Source organism: Podarcis liolepis (genome assembly GCF_965112155.1).
Source record: "Podarcis liolepis genome assembly, chromosome: 1".
In the NCBI taxonomy this organism is placed as follows: domain Eukaryota; kingdom Metazoa; phylum Chordata; class Lepidosauria; order Squamata; family Lacertidae; genus Podarcis; species Podarcis liolepis.
This window is the reverse complement of record NC_139554.1, coordinates 94,117,551-94,139,219: the sequence shown is the minus strand read 5'-3', so window position 1 is coordinate 94,139,219 and position 21,669 is coordinate 94,117,551.

The window sequence follows — 21,669 nt, the reverse complement described above, 5'->3', positions numbered from 1 at the left end:
GTTGTTGCTCCTTGCCTACCTCTGAAGGAGTAGGGAGCAGTAACATTTTGGCTCTCTTCCTTACGTTTGTCTGAAGCTATTTGGTCTTCAGGTACTGTTGTCTGGATTTAATATGTTTGAGTGTGTGTAGGAAGAGAGCACATTCTGCATGAACAAATTACCATCAAACATATGCCCATGCTTATGTCTATTTATCTCCTAAATAAGAACATACAGAGATAAGACCAAAAACCTTATCTAGTCCAATACCCTGTCTCCCACGAGCAGGACACCAGGGCCAAGATTCAGTTAAACAGTTGTGCTAGGGGGAGCTAGTGCAGTTAGGCTTCACTAGCACAATGGGGCTTCCCCTTCTCCCCACATGTTCAGTGCACCCCTCCCAAATAAGCTGGGGGGGGTCAGAAGAACCCCAAGAACAGCACAAGAGGGGAGCTTGTTCTGTCTAGCAAGAGGAAAGGCATGTGCTGATGGAACAATCAAAATAGTGCCATGTTGAATTCCTCCCATGAGTAGTATCCCTCTCCCACGGTCGTTCTCAAGCAGCTGTCATTCAGAAACATATTTCCTAGGCCATTATGAGTATTAGCAATTGACACCCTAAAAATAATTCTAAGGAGGATGTATTTTGGGGCCTGGGGTAAGAGTTACCCACCAGCGGGCAACATTTTGTCGTCCATACAGAGTTTGACCCAATCTCCCCCAGCATCTAAAAATGGACATTTGTAATACTTGCTCAATAAAGCTTTGCAGCTGTACAGAAATGTTTTTTGGATGAGCTCACTAGTACAATGAGCAACTTTCTTCACCAGAGTGGGCAATAAATTTTCATTAATTTATGTGCACTGATTTCGCACTGAGGTGTAACTTAATCTTATTAATTTCCCAAAGAGGTTTTGCTTGCAATAAAGGCAATGTGGCAGCATGTGCCTCCTTCACTGAGTCACAAGAAAACATGAGGGGAAATTGAGGAATGATGTTGTGGGCATGTGTGGGAACCAAAATGAAGTATTTTATTTTGAGGTATATGTAACTCTTCGGAACACCCTCCCCAAACAGAACATGGAACCAAATATTGGTAGGTTTAGGCACAGGGCAGGACATTTGTTGTTGTTGTTTAGTCGTGTCCAACTCTTCGTGGCCCCATGGACCAGAGCACGCCAGGCACTCCTGTCCTCCACTTCTTCCCGCAGTTTTGTCAGACTCATGCTGGTAGCTTTGAGAACACTGTCCAACCATCTTGTCCTCTGTCGTCCCCTTCTCCTTGTGCCCTCAATCTTTCCCAACATCAGGGTCTTTTCCAGGGAATCTTCTCTTCTCATGAGGTGGCCAAAGTATTGGAGCCTCAGCTTCAGGATCTGTCCTTGCCAAACTGTGACATGGCAAGGCATATAGAGCTCACTAAGCATGCTTTGTGGAATCCCTCTGTTCCTGTCCAGTTTCAAGCTGGAGTTCCAAACACAGGACATTTATTGTAGATCCATTGAACTATAATGCATATTGGTCTATTCTGTGTGGCTTGCTGAGACTAGAATTTTGCTGGAATGTGTCACTGTCACCCACAAATACATTTTTCAAATTCGGGGCCTGGGGGTGGGAGCTAGTTATAAACCATTCCTATGGGAGCAGCCATCACAAAATGTCCTGCATCTCTATCTTCCTATCACAGTTCCAATGAAAAGATGGCAGTGGAAGGAATACACTGGTCTAGTACATATGCAATTTCTGATCCTTTGCTGACCATCTTTACCTTTACTTTTAGGAAATGTTTGTTTTAGGACCCATCCTGGTTTCATGATTGCATCCAGAAAGCAGTGCCAGTGGTGATAGTCATGACCATTGTTGGAGCAGTGATTATATCATTACAATCATCATAAATCACAATCAGCATTGGGATGCTTTCTTTTACAAGGTCATGTTTTTGTTTTGGGTCTAGGAGTCCACTCACTTTCATGTAGCAAGTCTGTTTCCATCAGGCTTTGGGAAAACCCACAAGATGCAGCAACCATTCTATGACTTGGGAGAAAGCAAACAAGAATTCCTACCCCTTTTAATCCCTTGACCTTTCATTCCTGTTTCTGTTAAAATCAAAGCTTTTGGGGGACCTGTCTCTTTCTCCAATTGATGAAGCAAACCTATCACTGTCATTGTCACACCAACAGATATGAGCTTATGTGTTACCAGCCTGTCTGCCCATTTCCTGAATCTAGAAAAGTAGACATTTAAGTTAATTTTGCCCAGTAATGCTAAGGGCTGTGATTGATTGTGCAAGCATAGACAAGACTCTCATCACTAGATGGCAGAATTCTGGGACCTTTTTAATTTTCTGAAGGCAGAGAGAAAGAGAGAGTCACATGTGTTTGCTTTTACTTCTCATGTTTACTATTGTAATTTTGGCTGGGCCTGAAATATTTTATGCCCTGAAGTTGTGGTTACTGTGATAGATATTATTTTAGAGGGACTTCTTTAGACCAACATTTAACATGCCAGTTAAATTTAATATTACAGCCACAATGTGATGTGGGTATGTATCTTGGAAAATATTGTGTATTTTAAAAGTAATGAATGTTACATAGAGATAAAACCAAGATAATGAAGGATCTGTGCTAGTTATTCCCATACTTTGGGGTCAACATACAGCATATTCAAATTCCAGTAAGCTGGAGATGCAAACCAGTAGTGGCCCCCTGAATGAGGGGAAAAAAAGAATGCATCAAAGGAGTACACATAAATGTGAATTGAAATTGAAATGTGAATGTGCAACATGCCCATCATCTTGAACTTTCACCCACCTTCATCATATTATTTGTGGCAGCCCTCACAATAAGAGAGCTGATTGAGGTCTCTGTGTTATGTCCTCATACATTGTTGCTGATCTGTAGACGATGGATTAATCTACAGATGGTGATCTACTATGAATGCGCCAAAATATTCCCTGACATTTTGATTTCATGTGTGGCCATTTTTGAAAGGGGGACTGACATGGCAAACCAAGTTGAAGGAATGCCATTCTTTCCTGATTTACGCCGGTAATTAAATTTATTTTAGATATTTTATCCTACTCTTCAGTTGGCAAGGTCCTCAGCATGGCTTACATGAAAACAATACCATCAAGAAAATCAACTGCGATCCAGAAAATAATAAAAGCAGAGGACACAGCTAAGAACTAAAAAAAGTTTTTTTAAAAAAAGAAAAGGAAAGGGTTTAGATTTGAGAAAGGACGCTTCATAATCAGGGTGCTACAACTGAAAAGGCAATGTTTTTGTTTACCATCTGGGGTGGTGACCAGTGTAGAAGCATTATAATTGACTTTGTGTGTGTGGGCAAAGAACATTTTGCATGACCATTCCTGACCGCTGTGTCAGCGGAGTGCTCTGCCCTGTTCTGCCCCATTCCACCCCCTTTCCTGGCCAATTCTGGGATCAGTGCAATGCACATGTGCATGGTCGCGTGTCAGTTGGATGTGCCTAAAACGGTCATTGCTTGTACTGCTATTGGGACCTACAAAGAGGGAGAAAGTGGTCCTTTTGTAATGTGTCTGATGGCAGCTGATAGACAACCCCTAGATGTTGAAACTTGTCCCTTGCCTACGCCTAGGGCAAGTTTCGGAACTTCCAGCCACCCCTTTGAAAGGCCGCTGGTTCTTCATTCATTCTGTGGTCCCAACTGGTTCTTCTAAGTCAGGGGAGGTTAAATCTTAAGGCCACTTATACAGGCTGAGCAGCAGTGGAATGCCTGTGACCAGTCTCCCAGAGAAGATGCCCAGTTACGGATCAAAGTTTTTATATTGAATAATATTATGTTACCCATTAATAATTTTATATGAGCAAATTAACTGTGTCTTGATGCTCACTGTATTAAAAAAAAAAAACTTTCCCCACTTCCTTGATTTGGGCACATTTCCACATAATACTTTCATTCAGTTGTACTCATATTTCAGAACACACACAAACATAGGTTTTAGTCAAGGTTCCACAGTGGGACATTCCAATAAAATAAGAGAGAGGACTTTTCTTTATTGAATGCATATGCTTTTCTTTCTAGAGGGGCAGCCTTCACAGCAATCTTCTTGTCAATTTGTAAGATGAAGAGAAACATAAATTGCAATGGCAAGTTAGTAAGTTAGTATCGACTGTGGCGTCTTTACAAGCATCAGTGGGAAAGATGTTGCACTTCCAATTTAGCCCAGGTATGTTTAAGTATATTTTTTTATCAGTCACTGTTCTTATCACACCACTCTGTTTCAAGGGAAGAGAGAGATGTGGCATGGAACTGGATCAACAAAATCTGGTGGAATGGCTTGTTATTTCATAAGTTCCCATTCCATGGACACAATAGATGAGTTGATCTTTCAAATTGTGCGCCATCAGTTTATAAACACTAGAAATGAAAGCAATATGTTATGCTGAAGGGGCCTTGGATAAGATGGATGTATTCCTCTGCTGGGTTCTGGTGGTGGTGGTATGTGAGTATCCCCACTGGTGGTAGCCACTGCAACTCCCTCAAATAAGGTATTTCTGGGGAGACAACAAAGCCAGCTGAGTCAAGGATCTGCTGGGGCCTTAGCTGGTCCAGCTACTTGTGACATATCCAGTCCAGGCCTCTCTTTCTCTTGAACCAACTTGGAGCTGACACACCAAAAATTGGCAGCTTTACTGCCTACCTTTCTGTCCTTGCCAGCATGAGCAGCAGATTTCAGATGCAACACTAGTTCCACCACTCCATTAAGCCCAACTGAGTGTTAGGATTGCTCTCTCAGTTCCCCAAAGAGAAGCTCATAATACATATTCCTTCATCCAACAGAAGCAGCTCAAAAGCTCTGATCCAATATCCATTCCCCCCCCCCCCCGTTTGTTCTCCTCTAGAGGCAACCACAAAATAACTTCAGAAAACAAAAGAATACAAGGGAATCAATGCAATTAAGAAGATCATCCTGATGGTGCATAAATATTATCCACCCTCACTGGAACTTGGTTGAGTTTATTCAGTTTGAATCCACTCTTCGTGGCCATGTGGAATGGGTTTGAAAATGTGGCGTGTCAGGGCGGAAAGCCTAAAGGCATTAATGTGGAAACCAGCCTATGAGTATTTTTCCTTGTAGTTGTACCCTATTCCTTAAAAGGGTCCATTTCCTTAAAGATAGGATTGTTACATTCCAGCCCAAAACATATTCACCCTGATCCTGTTACATTGGGGCACATGCAGGAACACTGATGTAATATGGAGAAGCTTTTGCTCTCTTCAGTGTCTGGGAACATTCTACATGTGCACAGCATTTCTGAACAGTGATGGGAAAAGCACAAGTCCTGCTCACATGGAGTACTGTGGGTTTGTCAGAGCCCATGGATGGTGTTTTGGGTTTTTAATAGTTTTGTGGCAGTAAGCCCCTTCACTTTCAATGGAAATGCTTCTGCATACATTATGAATTGGACAGCAGATTTGGAATTTTAACTAGAGCCCAAAACAGCCACAAAAATGTTTTGAAGGGGTGTGCGATCACCTCCTCTTCAATGTCTTTGGAATTTCTCAGAGAATTTCATGGTAGTGTGATCGTGGGTGGGTGGGGTGAGAGAAAGAGAGAGGGAACTTCGCATTAGCTAAATGACTCCCGCCTCCCCCCCCCCATGTTTAGAATTTAATTTTCTTGTGTGTTTTTCTATTTGAGGCTCATTTATGAATTCTGACACTTTTCCAGGAAAAGCCATAAGAAGGCAATGTACTACAAATGGGACAATATTTTATTTTAAATTATTTCGAGCTGTTGGATTATAATTTGTTAAAACAAACAATAGCTTACTGCTCTACAATTGAATGCAAAGATATTACTGAACTCAGCTAAAATCAAGTAATCTTTTAGTTTCCATTCTCTCCAAAGTGTACTACACAGCAATGTCAACAAATGACAAATTGCAGGATGAACATAAAAGCAGTACCTTCAAAAATACAATAGTTATACAAGCCATCTATTGTTAATGAAGAATATAATGCAATTTGTCTGTCTGTAACACAATTATGCAAATCAAAGCTGGGACTCTCCTTAAATCTCTCCACATTCCAAGTGATTAAAATGAGATAATTTATCACAAAGAATATTACTGATCATGTTTATGAGTTGCACATTAATCCTATTACTATAATGTATCTTTCTCATAATGTAATGGATTTGTGCAATCTAACAGAAAATGACTTTTATACTACCCACAATTACAAAAATATCCAAAGCATATCCATTGCACCATAATAGCATATGTCTGCAACTGTACAACAAACCTATTAAAATAAACAAAGCTTATGAATGTAACCTTCACACCAATAGAGACAATGGTAAATTTAATTTTAAGGTGCTCATTATTTCAATGACTCCATATATGATAAACATGGCAAGTAAATTACTTTTGTCTCCTGTACTAAAAAGAAGAAGAAGGGGTTTATGTAACAGTCACATGGCATTGAAGAATTTCTCTCTCTCTCCCCCCCCCCCCCGTACTCAAATGTTGACCCCTGGAACATAGCATTTTGGGGTACCCTTCTGTGACAAACCATTACTTAAAGGTGCTTTAAGTTAAGCTTACCAGACTCCCTGTTTCCTGGGGACAGTCCCCGGATTTACAAATCAGTCCCCATACAAAATCCATTGAAGTTGAAAAGTGTCCCCGGATTCAATGAAAAAAATCTGGTAACCTTACTTGAAGTTAGCAATTCATACAATTTCCTTAGAGGCATCTGTAGAAAGAGTACAGTGTGAAGGCACACTAGTCTACCACATTGCTGCTTCTACACAGGCCTGGGGCTGCATGGTACCAGCATAGGAGACCGCCTAGGAACCACATATGCACATCCTTGAGTTCCATGATGGAAGAAATCAAATAAATAACAATGAATGTTGATGCAGGCAATTAACTAATAGTACTCATTGTTTCATGGGATGTGGGTGGAGCTGTGGGTTAAACCACAGAGCCTAGGACTTGCCGATCAGAAGGTTGGTTGAAAGAAAAAAAAAGAAGGTTGGCGGTTCGAACCCCTGCGACGGGGTGAGCTCCCGTTGCTCGGTCCCTGCTCCTGCCAACCTAGCAGTTCGAAAGCATGTCAAAGTGCAAGTAGATGAATAGGTACCGCTCCAGTGGGAAGGTAAATGACGTTTCCATGTGCTGCTCTGGTTTGCCAGAAGTGGCTTAGTCATGCTGGCCACATGTACGCCTGCTCCCTCAGCCAATAAAGCAAGATGAGCGCCGCAACCCCAGAGTCGGTCACGACTGGACCTAATGGTCAGGGGTCTCAGGGGTCCTTTTACCTTTACCTTTTACTCATTGTTACAGTTGTAAGAGGTGGGACAGAGAAGACCTTAATTTTTTAACAGCTTCCATAACTAATGTTTAGAAGGTTCCAGGGTGGGGGTAGGGGTGGACATGTTTTGGCTAAAAGTGTTGCAGTGCCTATACTCCTTGCATATTGACATCAGGCAGGCGTCTTCACTGTACTCTTTTCGGTTAAAACTAACCAAACAAAAAGGCATAAAAGAATGCTAAAAACATTCTTGTCTAGACTAAGCCTATACAGATATGTACAATGTTTACCTGTGTTTTAATCTGTGTTTAGTTAAACACCGATTCATATTTTTATTTGAATGTTTAAAATAGTTTTTATTAACTGTAATTGTATTGTTGCACTCTTTTTTGTAAACCGCTCTGAGTTTTGCTTTTTAACAATCAAGCACTATTAAAAATTATGAAATAAAATGAAATTGGGAGGGGGGGTCAAAGAGTGGGGCTTCATTAAGGCCCCTGCTCCCAACAATTTCTTTCATCACCTGAAACCCAATATTGAAAACAGAATACAGGGGCAGTAATACTACTGAAACAGAGATCAAACCCCTACTCTGGTGATAGCACCAGAGGCTCTGTTACCTGTTCCTAGTAACTGCTCTCAGCTACTGCAACCACCTAGCTATTTTCCTCCCACCTGTCCAGCCATACTGCTCTCTCTTTACAATAAATTGATAGCAACTGAAATGTTTATTAGGCCATTCATATTAATGGTGTTCTGTTGGATATCTAACTTTGGCATAATTTGCTTAGTTATTCCAGGAAACATTTCCCCCTTCAACAAAGTTGCACATTTCAATACAAAATCCCCAAACACATGAAAATCCAGCTCTTCCCACCATCTTGTGGCCATATTGCTGAAGGGAAATTTGAAAGCTCACATGCTACATTTTACAACCAGCTGGTCCAAATAGTTGACACTATTTTTCTGACTTTATGGATTTTGAAAAAATATGTATGTGGGGATAGTTAATATTACTGAGTTATCCATATCATTGTCCCAAGGACGATCCAATGGGCAGGAACCTCAGAGGGAAGATTCCCCTTCTTTGGAGGATGAGATGAAAGACTCAGAGTAAGAAACAGAGTAAGCCCCAGAATTCTGCTCAAGATGGCATACATAGTTCTCCCCCAATACTGATAATAGTACTCAGGTTTAGTAGGTTTGATCAGATGACATGCATACAGTGGTACCTTGGGTTAAGTACTTAATTCGTTCTGGAGGTCCATACTTAACCTGAAACTGTTCTTAACCTGAAGCACCACTTTAGCTAATGGGGCCTCCTGCTGCTGCCGCGCTGCAGGAGCACGATTTCTGTTCTCATCCTGAAGCAAAGTTCTTAACCTGAAGCACTATTTCTGGGTTAGCGGAGTCTGTAACCTGAAGCGTATGTAACCTGAAGCATATGTAACCCGAGGTACCACTGTATCAGCATTTAAAGGGTATTGTTATTATTAGCGTATACATATTTGCCATGAATGAGAGATCATAAAATGTAAATGTCAAAAGCTCTGAAAGCTTTAAGTAGGCTACTTGCAACCATAACCCAGCTTTTGCCCATGGAGGCATAACATAACATTTGACTCAGGTCTTATTGATTGACTGTGAATCTGTGGTTGTGGCAGTGCTGGTGCTGGTAGTGAGTTTACCGTTTACCCTTTATGCCAGAAAGAAATTCTAAAGCTAAGAAAGAAACAGGACAACTCTGGTAAAATTGGCAAAAATTTATAAATCAAAATCAAACACCTATTGGAGATGAAAGAAAGAAATAGGAACAATGTTTCACAAGTGGTGGGAATGCCGACCTATTAAATAATTTTGGAATGAAATATATGAAGAAATCAAAAAGATGTTTAAAATATCTTTTAGTAAAAAACCAGAGGCATTCCTTTTAGGTATAATTACAAATGATATTCCTGGCAATCAAAGGAAAGTATTCCTCTATGCGACAACAGCTGCCAGGATGCTCATAGCAAAAAACTGGAAAGGGGGAAAGATCCCATCAATAAAAGAATGGCAAATTGTGAATATATAAATTTGGCAAGATTAATAGCATTCTTAAGGGCATAATCGGACCAAAAACTAGCAAAAGAATGGGATTATGTTAAAGAATATATGAAAAAAACATTGTTCTGGAGTATGTACATATTGGTATGTAACGAATGAAGCTTTGCAGGGTTAAAGAAGTTGAAAAATGGTGCAAAATGTATAAAGATAGAGGTAATTTACAGTAGACACAACAATTCAGACAAATTAAAAATTTTGAGGTCTCAAAACAGATGAAGGAAGTCAATATGTGTATATGTACGTATAAAATATTATGCTGGCATGACTTTCTTTGTAGGTATGTGTTTTTTGTGTTTTCTTGGTTCTTGTTTGTTTTGCTTCACTTTTGTTTGTTTTGGATTTTATGTTTGAAATTTTTGTTGTAATTTTGCATTGATTTTTTTTTAAGAAAGAAACAGGACAATTTAATACTTTTCTGTTTTGTTTCACATTATGCAGTTCTGTAAAGAGGGCAGATTCACTGTTGGTTTCTAGGTACCAATTGTCCGTGTGTATTGGTGAAACTTAGATGTCACAGTCATGTAAATTTTCTAGCATGGTAGTTATTTTGTACTGTATATTATCTAGTTATATAATGATGTGCAGTCCAATCCATGTTTATTCAGAAGCAAGTCCAACTGTGTTCAATACTTCTTACTCACAGGTAAGTGTGCATAGGAGTGTAGGCTTCATTAGTTTTATATTTTATTTATTTACAACATTTGTATCCCAACTTTCCAACAAGGTGTTTAGGGCAGCACACATGGTCCTTCTCCTCCCAATTTTATTATCACATCCCTGTGAGATAGGTTAGCTGAGAGACAGTGAGCCTGAATGTGATTTTGAAGTTGGGTCCCTCAGAACATAGTCCAAAATGCTAATCACTGTGCCATACAGTTACACTGGCTCTCGTAATCTTAGCCGACATCTTGTTTCCTGGCAGGTTGGTTGAATGGGAAGGGCAAAACTAGGGCAAGATGCATTATGATGGACAGGAATAACTGAGTTGTGAATGGACAACACTAAGGGAATTGAGACCAACTTTAATTTAAAAATATTAGCAATTCCAGAGTTATAGTATAGAGGACAGACTCCAGCCTTCTTATTATCTGGCTGTTCTGAATCATATTCCAGCACATGCTGTATTATTTAACAGCTAGACAAAATGTCTTTGAAAATGCTTCATGGTAATAGTTCCTCACCAAAGTCAAGATAACTGATAACTGAAGTCTGGTTTCTTCTGAGTTTGTGAAAGTTCAGAGCTGGAGCTGTGGTGTGCATCTCTAGAGGAAGTTGGTTCAATTTCTGACAATTCTGGTTGAGCTTGAGGATTGGTCACTCTCCCTGCAATACTTGAACCAGATATTGTATGTGCCACACTGTGATTGGAATGCAGTATCTACGCTTGCTAGAATTTATCTTTGATTTCCAAATAGTTCTTTGATGGTTTCTGTCTCACATTAGTAACATTTGCACATATGCACAACCAGTGCAAGAGTGACTCAAACATGCTCTTATTCTTTGGGTGTGAAATAACCAACTTCAATGATATTTGTGTACATTTCAAACAGAAGACATCTGGGGATGTTTCTGGATCCAACTTTGTCACTCGAAGCCCAGGAACCCACAGTGGCAAGAAGCACCTTTTACCAGCTAAAATACAGTTATCACCATTTCTGGACAGGGAAAGGTTAACCACAGTAGTTCAGGTGTTGGTGACTTCAAGGCTGGATTACTGTAATGCAGTCTATGTGGGGCTGCCCTTGCGCTTGTTCTGTTATGTACAATGGAACTTCACGGAAAACACTACTTAAGTCACTCCAAAAGAAGATACTGGAACACTCCAAACCTTTTGCCCGTGTATGTGCACAGAAAATAGTAGATCTAGTCAGTGGCGTAGCGTGGGTTGTCAGCACCCGGGGCAAGGCAAGTAATTTGCGCCCCCTAACCTGTGGATTTGCGCCCCCTAACCCTAACCCCCAGATGTTGCGCCCGGTGCGGCCGGCCCCCCCTGCACCCCCCACGCTACGCCACTGGATCTAGTTGAAAGGTAACATATGGAGATCTCTGTTGATCACTGCAATGCATCCCTAATTATTTTTATTATTATATTATATCTTATTATATTATTGTAATGGGATGTGGGTGGCGCTGTGGGTTAAATCACAGAGCCTAGGACTTGCCGATCAGAAGGTTGGCGGTTCGAATACCTGCGACGGGGTGAGCTCCCGTTGCTCGGTCCCTGCTCCTGCCAACCTAGCAGTTCGAAAGCACATCAAAGTGCAAGTAGATAAATAGGTACTGCTCCAGCAGGAAGGCAAACGGTGTTTCTGTGCGCTGCTCTGGTTTGCCAGAAGTGGCTTAGTCATGCTGGCCACATGACCCGGAAGCTATACGCCGGCTCCCTTGGTCAATAAAGCGAGATGAGCGCCGCAATCCCAGAGTCAGTCATGACTGGACCTAATGGTCAGGGGCCCCTTTACCTTTACCTTTAATATTATTGTATAGTCTAATAAGACTGTGTGGCTGTGAAGGAGGTGTGGCTGTGGCTGCCATAAAGGGATGCAGCACTCCTGGAATTTGCCACTTGGCATATTGCCAAGAATTACGCAGCTCTTTCCCTCACAAAATGCCCTGCAGCTTGAGGGAGAGGATATTCCTGAATGGCATTATGGGAGAATCTCAAAATTAGGGATGTTTCCATTCCAAGGTAAGCAGCACTCCCTTCGTTGATAGCCCTTGCTTGCCTGCTTTCCACCTGGGGCTTGGAATGTGAAATGAAGATATTGGTGCTTGTCTGTCTATATTTTGTGTGTGTGAATACCATGACGTTGAATTTTTCATGCCCCAGGAATTGGCCACATAGGAATTTCTCCTGTGAGGGTGGAACATATAGATCAAATTATATGATGGTTTACAATTTATTATTATTATTATTATTCAATGTTTCAAAATACACTAGAATCTCTCATATAAAATGCCCCCCCCCAAAGTAGAGGCTTGCAGTATTTGGCAGCTATCAGAATGTAAAAGGGTTAAATGATTGCAAGGACCAGCATTTTACTGTAAACCTTCTGCACCTGAGCAGATACCCTTAGAAAAGGAGCAGGCACAACATAAATATTTCCTATTATGGATAAACTAAAGTCACAATGGAATCTGTCATGCTTGTGCTATGAGAGATGGACATTATTTCTAAGCTGCTGCTATGCTGGCACCTGAATGGAGTTTATATTTTGTTTATGAAGCTGAATCAGAAATTGCAGCCTCTCTCTTTTTTTGGTATTTTATTTTCATTCTTGGGAGAGAAGGGAGAGGTGGGGGAGGGGAGAGGCCCCAGCATGTGTAATTCTTTTCCGTGGAAGCTTGAAATGGCCGCGGAGGCAGCTCAATATTCCATTTATTTTATTTATAAAAGAAATTCAAAGCCTGAAAAGATGAAGTAATTGACTTACTGGGATGACAGTTAAACCCACTAAATTTAATCTTATCCTCTCAAGTACAACATATCGCGCTTACAAATTATCGCCCAGCACCAGACAGCCTTGCTCTCTTCACCTAATCCAAATGGAAATGAAGCCCTCTGTTATTGTATTATCTGACTTCACTATCAGCATTAATCCGGCTTAACTCACTTAATGATGCCACTTGTGGCACTATGAAGGCAGCAAAGAAGTCTATAAACTACTTCCATTAAAATGCAAATCTGGCCCACAGAGAAAATAAGTGACACAAAAGTCAGAGAATTCGGCCTTACGCTGTATTACCCGCTTGCCTCGCAGAACTGATACAAGTATAATAACTGATGCTGTGATTATTATTCTGGCTGTGGATTTCCAATGAAAGGGAGCCAGTCTACCACAGAACGTCACAAAAGTGCTTCAACAAGCCAGGGTATTTAATTTCTGAAGAGATTTCTATTTTTTTGTTGTCAGGAAATGAACAAATACTTATCAATGTACCAAAAAAAGAAAAAAAAGAAAAAAAAGATGGGCGGCATGAGGGGGGAGGGAATCTCCTTCTTCTATCTTAAATCTTCCTGCCAGGTTTTTCATACTGATATTTGCACCCCTATAACACAGGAAATGAAAAAATTTCTATGTCTTTCACATAACTACTGCATCTTAAAAATCCTCTGGCAATGGTCTTGCTTTGTGCCCTCTGTTTTGCCATCCTTGCCACCTTTTTGTTTGTCTGTTATCTGAATGCTTTTACAGTCTGATAATTATTTATTTATCCATTATAGCTTTTTTATCCTGCATGTTTTCCAAGGAGTTCAAGATGGTGTAAATGGTTTTCCCTCTCCCTCTTTTATCTTTGCAACGACCCCGTGAGATAGGTTAGGCGGAGAGATCGTGACCGTCTCAAGGTCACACCCGGTGAGTGTTAAGGCTGAGTGGGGACTAGAAAACTGGTCTCTGAGGTCTTAGTTCAGCACTCTAACTACTACACCACACTGGCTCCACACTGGATGGCGTGGGGGGTGTTAATCCAAAACAGTGGTGCTTACTCACTGCAAGATATAGGTAGATGTCAGGAATGTAAGACTAAGATGTAAAACTAAGTCAGAACGCTGGGCCCACATAACTCTTTCAACACAAGTTGAAAGACCTGTGACATTCTAGATTTTGCTGGACTTCAGCTCCTATCAGCACTGAGCAGCATGGCCAATGGTCAGAGATGATGAGAGTTGTGTATCTACATATGGAAGGCCACAGCTTCCCCACCCCCAGTGTACTCCAAATACCATCAAGTCTGTTGTGCAGGAATTCTGTGGGGTGTTACATAGGAAGCCATGGGACACCTAGCTCAGTACAGTCCTCACTGCCTGGAAGCAAGTTCTCTAGGGTTTAAGGCAGAGGTCTCTCTCTGAGGATGCAAAGCAGATACCTTGTGGGCACACAATAGGGTCCAATTCTCCCCTGGCCCTCCTCTTTCCCACTCTTCCAACACATCCATAGGCTTCCTTCCCTTGCTTTCCCCTCCCTCCTACTCTCTTACTTATTTGCCTTCATAGTTCCTCTTGTGAGGCAGCTGGAAAATGGAGGGGTAAAGTATTTCTCCCCCCACCTTTGATATCTGGGAGACTACTATGGTTCCTAGTTCCTGTCATGCTTCTCCTCCTTCCTCCTGTCCCTTGCCCTTACCAGAGCAGCAAGAAAGGCAAGTGAAATGGGAGGAAGAAGCAAGGGGGGGGTTAAGAAGGAGGCATGTGAGTGGGAAGCAGATGAAAAGGCAGACCTTCTCTCTCTGAGACTGGAATCCAGGTAGGCTGGATGCCAAGACCCTTCTAACGCCTGGATCCGGCAAGTGTTAAAATATAAGCCAGGCCAGGTTCCTGATGAGGTGATAGCCTGGGTGATGGGCCATTAACAAAACAAAGGGAAGGGGCTCTGTGTGGGATGGCAAATGGGTGGGGCCTTTCCCCCAACTCATGGTCAGTTAGAAGGAAAAGTTGAGTTTGCAGTGAAGTGATCTAGAGGGGAAAGCAGCAAGCTAGAGAGAGAGTGCAATGTTTGATTTTTGCTTGAATCCGAGGCTGTGGCTATGGGAGGAACAAGCCCCTTTGGGGGTATTAATGTTGTAAACCCCTCCATTGTAGGCTCAGGTTGTGTACTTGTATAAATAAGCCATCTATCATAAAGACACTAGAGTCTCTGCTATGCCTCATTTCTTAAGGAAACATGAACCCTGGGTAAGCGCCTGGAAGACCAGGAATCTTGCAGTGCTTAGAGATCTGAGTCGCATGCAACATTATAGAAGAAATATTGATACTGTAACACCAGCCTTTGTTTCTGAGGTGAGTGTTAAAGAGCTGATAAAATTCACAGTTCCAAGTCTGGACATACAAATCTCACCACCATTAGTACTGTACTTCATACTAGTATACCTCTACATAGGTTTGATACTGTATTTCTTTGCACCAGTTTAATTTTTATTCTTTTTATTATTATTGCAACTTTCCCCCCTCATTTTGCCCACCCTGCAATTTCATCCAATTGGCATGTGGTTTTGTTGTTGACATCAGGGCACTCTGCCGGATGCAAGATGGACTTTCTCTGATCCCTCTTGCTTTACATTATCTCACAGAGACAACAAGGGTGGCAAGAAGGACTCCATTTGAAGCCTGAAGATTGCAGCAGCACCTTGAATCCTGAACACCAACAGGCATATGGAGAAAGTCAAGAACTACAGGAACTCATCCTCCATTGTTTCTGAGTTCACTCGACTTGATACCTTTTTGCTGCTATATGAACATATGGCCTTACCCGAGTCTGGAAGAAAGCAGGGCATTTCAGCAATTGGGAAGAAGAGAAACTCATTTATACAGATCAGTTGTGAGAAGCTGCCAGATAAATACTTGCCCTGACAACTCAACCTTCACTATCGGAGCACTTGCTATCGGTAGATCCATCTGCAACATTGCCTCTCTCTTTTTTTGGAATCTTGGGCAATTGCATGGCCACCTATGCATCACCAAGATCACACAGATTTGCATAACATTTGCATATGCTCATTTACAAATAATTACTATAACTTAAATAGAGACAGAATACATCTCACCATAGTAGGCAAGTTTGTGACCAGGTGATTTGGGTGCTTGCTAAGTCTTCTATCCAGTTGCTAACTACTGATGGGCAATTGCATGATCCCTGTTCTCCCAGTCTGTAAACTGGAGGACGATCATCTGATAGGTTGGTCCTCTGTAAAATAGGACTCATAGCCATAACCTTGTCCCTAGAGATGGCACAAGCTGCAGCATTCTACCAGCTATGGATATCTGGTTCATCCGACCATCACTTATACCCGTATAGTGACTCAGATGATGACATATGTAATTGGCACTCATGGAAGTTGATAGCTTCCATTTTTGAATGCAGAAAATAACAACTGCTTAGTAAATTTGTCTAGGTATTTTCATGAACACCAGGGTGGAAAAGTTGCAAATATTCCCCGCAATAGTCCCTTGTCATTGTCAGTATGTTATCATGAATATCTATATACACTGATACTTATAGATGGGGAAGTTCACAAGGGGATAATTATAAAACACACTCGCTGGGATGTTTATGCTACAAATATGTACCATAGGATATATTTGTGGATTTGAACAAGACTTTACATTCATAATGTATAACAAAAAAAGAAGAACTGTTTTTATGCTTTGCCTGGGGGTGGAAAAGAAAACCTCAGTTTAGGTTCAATTATAAATATACATCAATTATGTAGCAGAACCAGAGAGCTAGTTTTGCGTCTTTCCTTGAATATATGATGTTATTCATAATTGTGCTACTTTTTCTCTTCAGTTTGCACACTAATGATGAAAACATCATTCGAAACAGCCAGGCTAAGCGTACATGGCAGGCAATAAGGCCAATTGAGCTCAGTAGGCCTTATTAAATATTACTAGGATAAGTTTGTTAAAATGTTATACTTTGATGGCTGTTTTTATTTCTCGCTCCCTTTGCAACATAGAACCATTTTTGGAACAGGAATTCAACTCACCGCTAATAATTATGTGAAACACGATGCATTATGTAGCCTTTACATAATACAAAATATGGGGGGAAATATTATTTTATTTTGCCCCCATAAAATCTGCTCCACTTTACCTTGGAGTTGTTTCATGTTTATAATTAAGTTATGAGTACCTTAGCATCCATTTAAGTCAATGATTGCTTTATATAGGGGTCCCGTGGTCTTCCAGAGGTTGTTGGATTCCAATTTGCATCACTCCCAACCAGCCTATGGTCTTGGTTGTGTTGGGAATGTGGGAAGACTGGCTACTAGTCATATTTCAAAAACGGTAATATTTCATATTAGATCCTGTGAGCAATCTAGAATATCCCTAGTACAGTTACACACCAGATTTGAATCCTGTCAGCATGGTGGAAGATATGACCGTGTGCAAATGGCTCATTAATACCAATGAGAGTGTTAGGTCTTGAAGAGCCTCGGGTTTCTTTTTATTACCCAACTCAGGAAGTTCCTTGATAATAAAAGCATGGGAAAAATATTGATGAGATAATTATTTCTGTGATAGATAAAAAGCATATGGGTGAGGAATGATAGCACACACTGTTGTGTAAAGTCTTGGATGCAGATACCCACTTTCAAATTCTTGCTTAACCATGAGCTCCATGAGTGACCTCTAGGCCAGAGATGGAGAACATGTCGGACTTCCGGGGAGGCGTCTCCGGCAATGGCGGAATTCCTCTGACCGGGAGGAATTTGCCCCGTGGGAATTGGGTCTGGTCGCCACGGCGAAGGCGGAGACCCACAAAAAATCACAGGCAGGAGAAGCCTGTGAGCATGGGATTCGGCGGGCACCTTTTGCGCCTCCCCTACTCGCGGGGGAACCCGGTTTCGGGGGTCCAGAGCGACGTGGGGTGAGCGGCGCGGTGCTTCGAATCGTCTGCTTCTTCCATGGAGTGAAGCCGCATAGCTGTTGCCAGAGAGTGCTGACCTTTTCCTGTGGACAATTTGACTTTAAAGTAATTACCCGTGAGTAGAGCTGAAGCGGGAGAATTGGATTTCTAAACGTTTAATTTGGTATTGTAACGGGGAGGTTCAATACAGGAAGTCCGCCTTCCCCTTTTGTAAATAGACTGAGGCAATGAGGTTGCAAACTGGAGTCCTGGAAAGACTTTTGTAAAAGACTAAATTTCCATCGGCAAAGAACATTAACCCCCCCCCCTTGGAGGCAGGAGAAGAGGGGGGGAGTTGCGGACCGAGTATGCCTGTGGGAGAGAGCGAAGAGAGCTAAAATACTGCCGCTCTGACCCTGGAAACGGGCTGCTAGCAGGACTGACGTCTTTTGGAATGTTCATTGACAGCGTTTAGAGCGTTCATTAACAGCTAGCTAAATAAGAGAAATACATTGTTTCTACTGTCTCCGGCTGCTTTAAAAAGGAGTAAAAGTAACTGAAAATTGAAACTAACTTTGGATTGTTTGAATTGTGTTTAAAAGAGGACATTATTGACTATTACAAATAGAAACTGTTTCCCCCTAGTGGAAGCCTTTGAAACTGGTTGCTTTACAAGAGCTGGGCTAGGGGAATTTCCAGCCGCAAGATAAAAAACTGTGAGACTCTGGGACTGACCTTGAATCTTTTAAGTGCTATGGCAAATGGAAGGGGAAAAACAGACCAGTCAACTGCTGACAAAACATTAAGGTCTGGGAGGACTTGGCAACAACCCAGGAGAGGTTCATCATCAGGCCCCCCCTGCTTCTTCTTCTGCTGCCTTTGTACCAGTACATTCAAAACCAAGAGGAATGTTGACAGAAGAGGCCTTAGTGGCTGCATTATATAAGATAAATGATTCACTGGAACAGCTTAACAAGAAAATAGACGTGATAAATGCGAAAATGGATGTTTCAACTACTAAAATAAACTTAAATACAGAAAGTATAAATAATACTAATACAGAAACCACCCAGAAATTGATGCAGGAATCTACTTTGATATGGCAAGCTGCGGAGGAAGCCAGGGAGAAAGCCATCGCTGCTGAATGTAAAGTAACACAACTGGAGAGAAAGAGAGTCCCAGCCCTACAGAGGCAATTTGATGAACATAAGTTGACACTTGCTATGATTGAACTTAAAGAAAAACAGACGAATCTGAGGATTAGAGTTCACCTTTGGTGGACATGCCCAAGGATTAAGACACTCTGGGAGATGATTTATAACAAAATGAAAAAGGTATTTAAATATACCCTTTTGAGGAAACCAGAGGCCTTTCTCCTGGGCATGGTCGGCCAATTGGTGTTAAAGAAGGATAGAACTTTTTTTACGTATGCAACAATAGCAGCAAGAATACTCATCGTGAAGTATTGGGAGACACAAGATTTACCCACCCGGGAAGAATGGCAGATGAAGTTGATGGACTATATGGAACTGGCGGAAATGACTGGCAGAAATCCGAGACCAGGGAGAAGAGTCGATGGAAGAAGACTGGAAAAGTTTAAAGACTATTTATAGAAATACTGTAAAATTAATGAATGTTAGAAGAATGTTGGAATGAAGTTATATGGCTTTAGTAGAAATGTTATAAGGAATTAAGTATAAATAGATTAATAGAATATTAAAGGAAAAATATGGTTAGAATGTGTTAAGATAATTATAGGATAGAAAACAGAGGAAGATGGAAAGGAATTGCTGAAACAATTAACAGAAGTGGAATACAAAAAGGGAGGTGTGAGGAGGTCGTTGAAATAAGTGAATGAAAGATAAGATATTGAAATTGTTTGACGTGTTTTAAAATTGTTTTTTGTTTTGTTTTGTCAGTTTAATGTGTGAGTGCTGTGTAGTGTTTGTGTATTGTACTGTATTGTTCTTTTTATTGTTTTTTTCTTTTTGTGTAGTGTTTAAATTGTTGAAAAAGTAATAAATATTATTTTTTTTAAAAAGAGATGGAGAACATGTCATTTTCCAGATGTTGTTGGACCACAACTCTCATCACACCTTGAGACATGGATATGGAAGGTGATTACTATTACGTTCCATTACCTTCCATTCTGTTACTCCCTGATCATTGGCCATGCTGGATTGGGAGCTGGGAGTAGAATTCAATGTTGTTCTAAGGTGATCATTCTTTCAGTGTAAGCATTTTTGGTTGGCAGATGGACTGATCTCCGTTCTCCTCTTCCCCTGCCCGGTTCTGGGCGTCTTTCCAACCTTCCGAGGCAGATCTGAGGATCATGCAGGGGAAGAGAGGGTGCGCTAGTGGGACTTAATGTGCTGACTAGTGCAACAATCTAGGCCCTGGAAGTTCGACAGTATCTGGAGGGCCACAAGTGCCCCATTGCTGCTCTAGATAATCCATAATCTTTCAGATGAACCTGGTAGTCTTGAACCTCTTCAAACCTTGAACCCAGGTATGCATTTTGGGACTAATTTCTTGATTTTTAACCCTATGTTTGCATGGTGGTAGTGCTGCTTTTGTCGCCCACCTTGGACAAGAATGTGACCCGATGTCCACCAGTTGAAGGCCAATGACCTAACTGACTTCACAGAACTGTTGCCAGGATGTATTGGGAAGAAACGCACATAAACCACCCTGAGACGCTTGGAGAAAGGATGGGCAAGTAATGTGAGAAAGAAGGAAATAACTGAAACTTATACTCTGCATCCAAGCTAAGAAAACACCCTCTGAACTACAAAAATGATGAGTACAAGCATTCATTCTTGCTTGTTTCCCTTTGTTTAACCCAAAAGTGTCACTGTGGGAGTAGTCTGGGAAATTGGGAACATATGGGACTTCTGAACATTCTCTCCCAAAATGCTAGGCTCTGTCTTGAAAATTTACAAAATAAATTTCTCTGCTTAAGCAGCAAATATTTTCCAGACTTTCACACATTGTTAAATATTTTCCATATTTTCACACAGCTGGACTGCAGGCAGCTTCTCCCATGGCTGTATAAGTGAGCCCTGGCCTTTAAATTTACATGTGCTTTGGATGAGATTGGATTTAACTGGTCATTAATTAGCAAATTGCTGCCCCTGAAAACATTCTGGCTCACGCGAAGATCATTCTCAGGCAAGCGAAGCTAAAAATGGTTGCCACTGGGCAATTTCCATGAAAACAGAATAGCCTTTGTTGCCTTTAGTTTAAAATGAGAATAAAAGCGGACCAAAAATATGTGAAGACTGTAGGAAAAGTCGACAAGCATGTGAAAGCAATGGGAAGTTGTAAGGCGAGGCGTTAATAAAGATTCTGGTATTTTGTAAGTGACACTATAGCAATAAAAGTATGGTTTCACACCTGCTGTTGAGAAACCTGGGAACTTTCATTTGATTCCTATACCTTTGAAAAGAGGAAAGGGGAGAAGAGGAAACTTTGCAGAGTGCCACTTTCAGTTCCTCTTATTATACCCATCTCACGCTTTATATTTTGTTGCCACCTTGTGTGCCAGTACACCCAATCGTCATTATTTCATTTACAAAAATGTATTATGCATTCAGAAACCTTGGAAGAAAGCTCTGCCCCAATGCACTGCTTTTCTGCATTAGAAACCCGCTTCAAACAGTTAATTCCACCCACTCCCCCAACACACACACACACACACACACACACACACACACAGTCTATTGGCATCTTTTCGGTTGCCGAGGCAAAATAAAAGTATCTTTTGTGTCACTCATTGTTTTCCCCCCAAGTGTTTGATTGAATGGTATGCTGGGTTCAGTGAACTTGGTCTTGGCTAGTTCTTCACCCAGAAACAATGTTGCCTTCCATGAAGATTACCATATGAAAGCAGCTGCTGTTGCCTAACAGCAGCTCGGCGTGCTATTCCAGAATT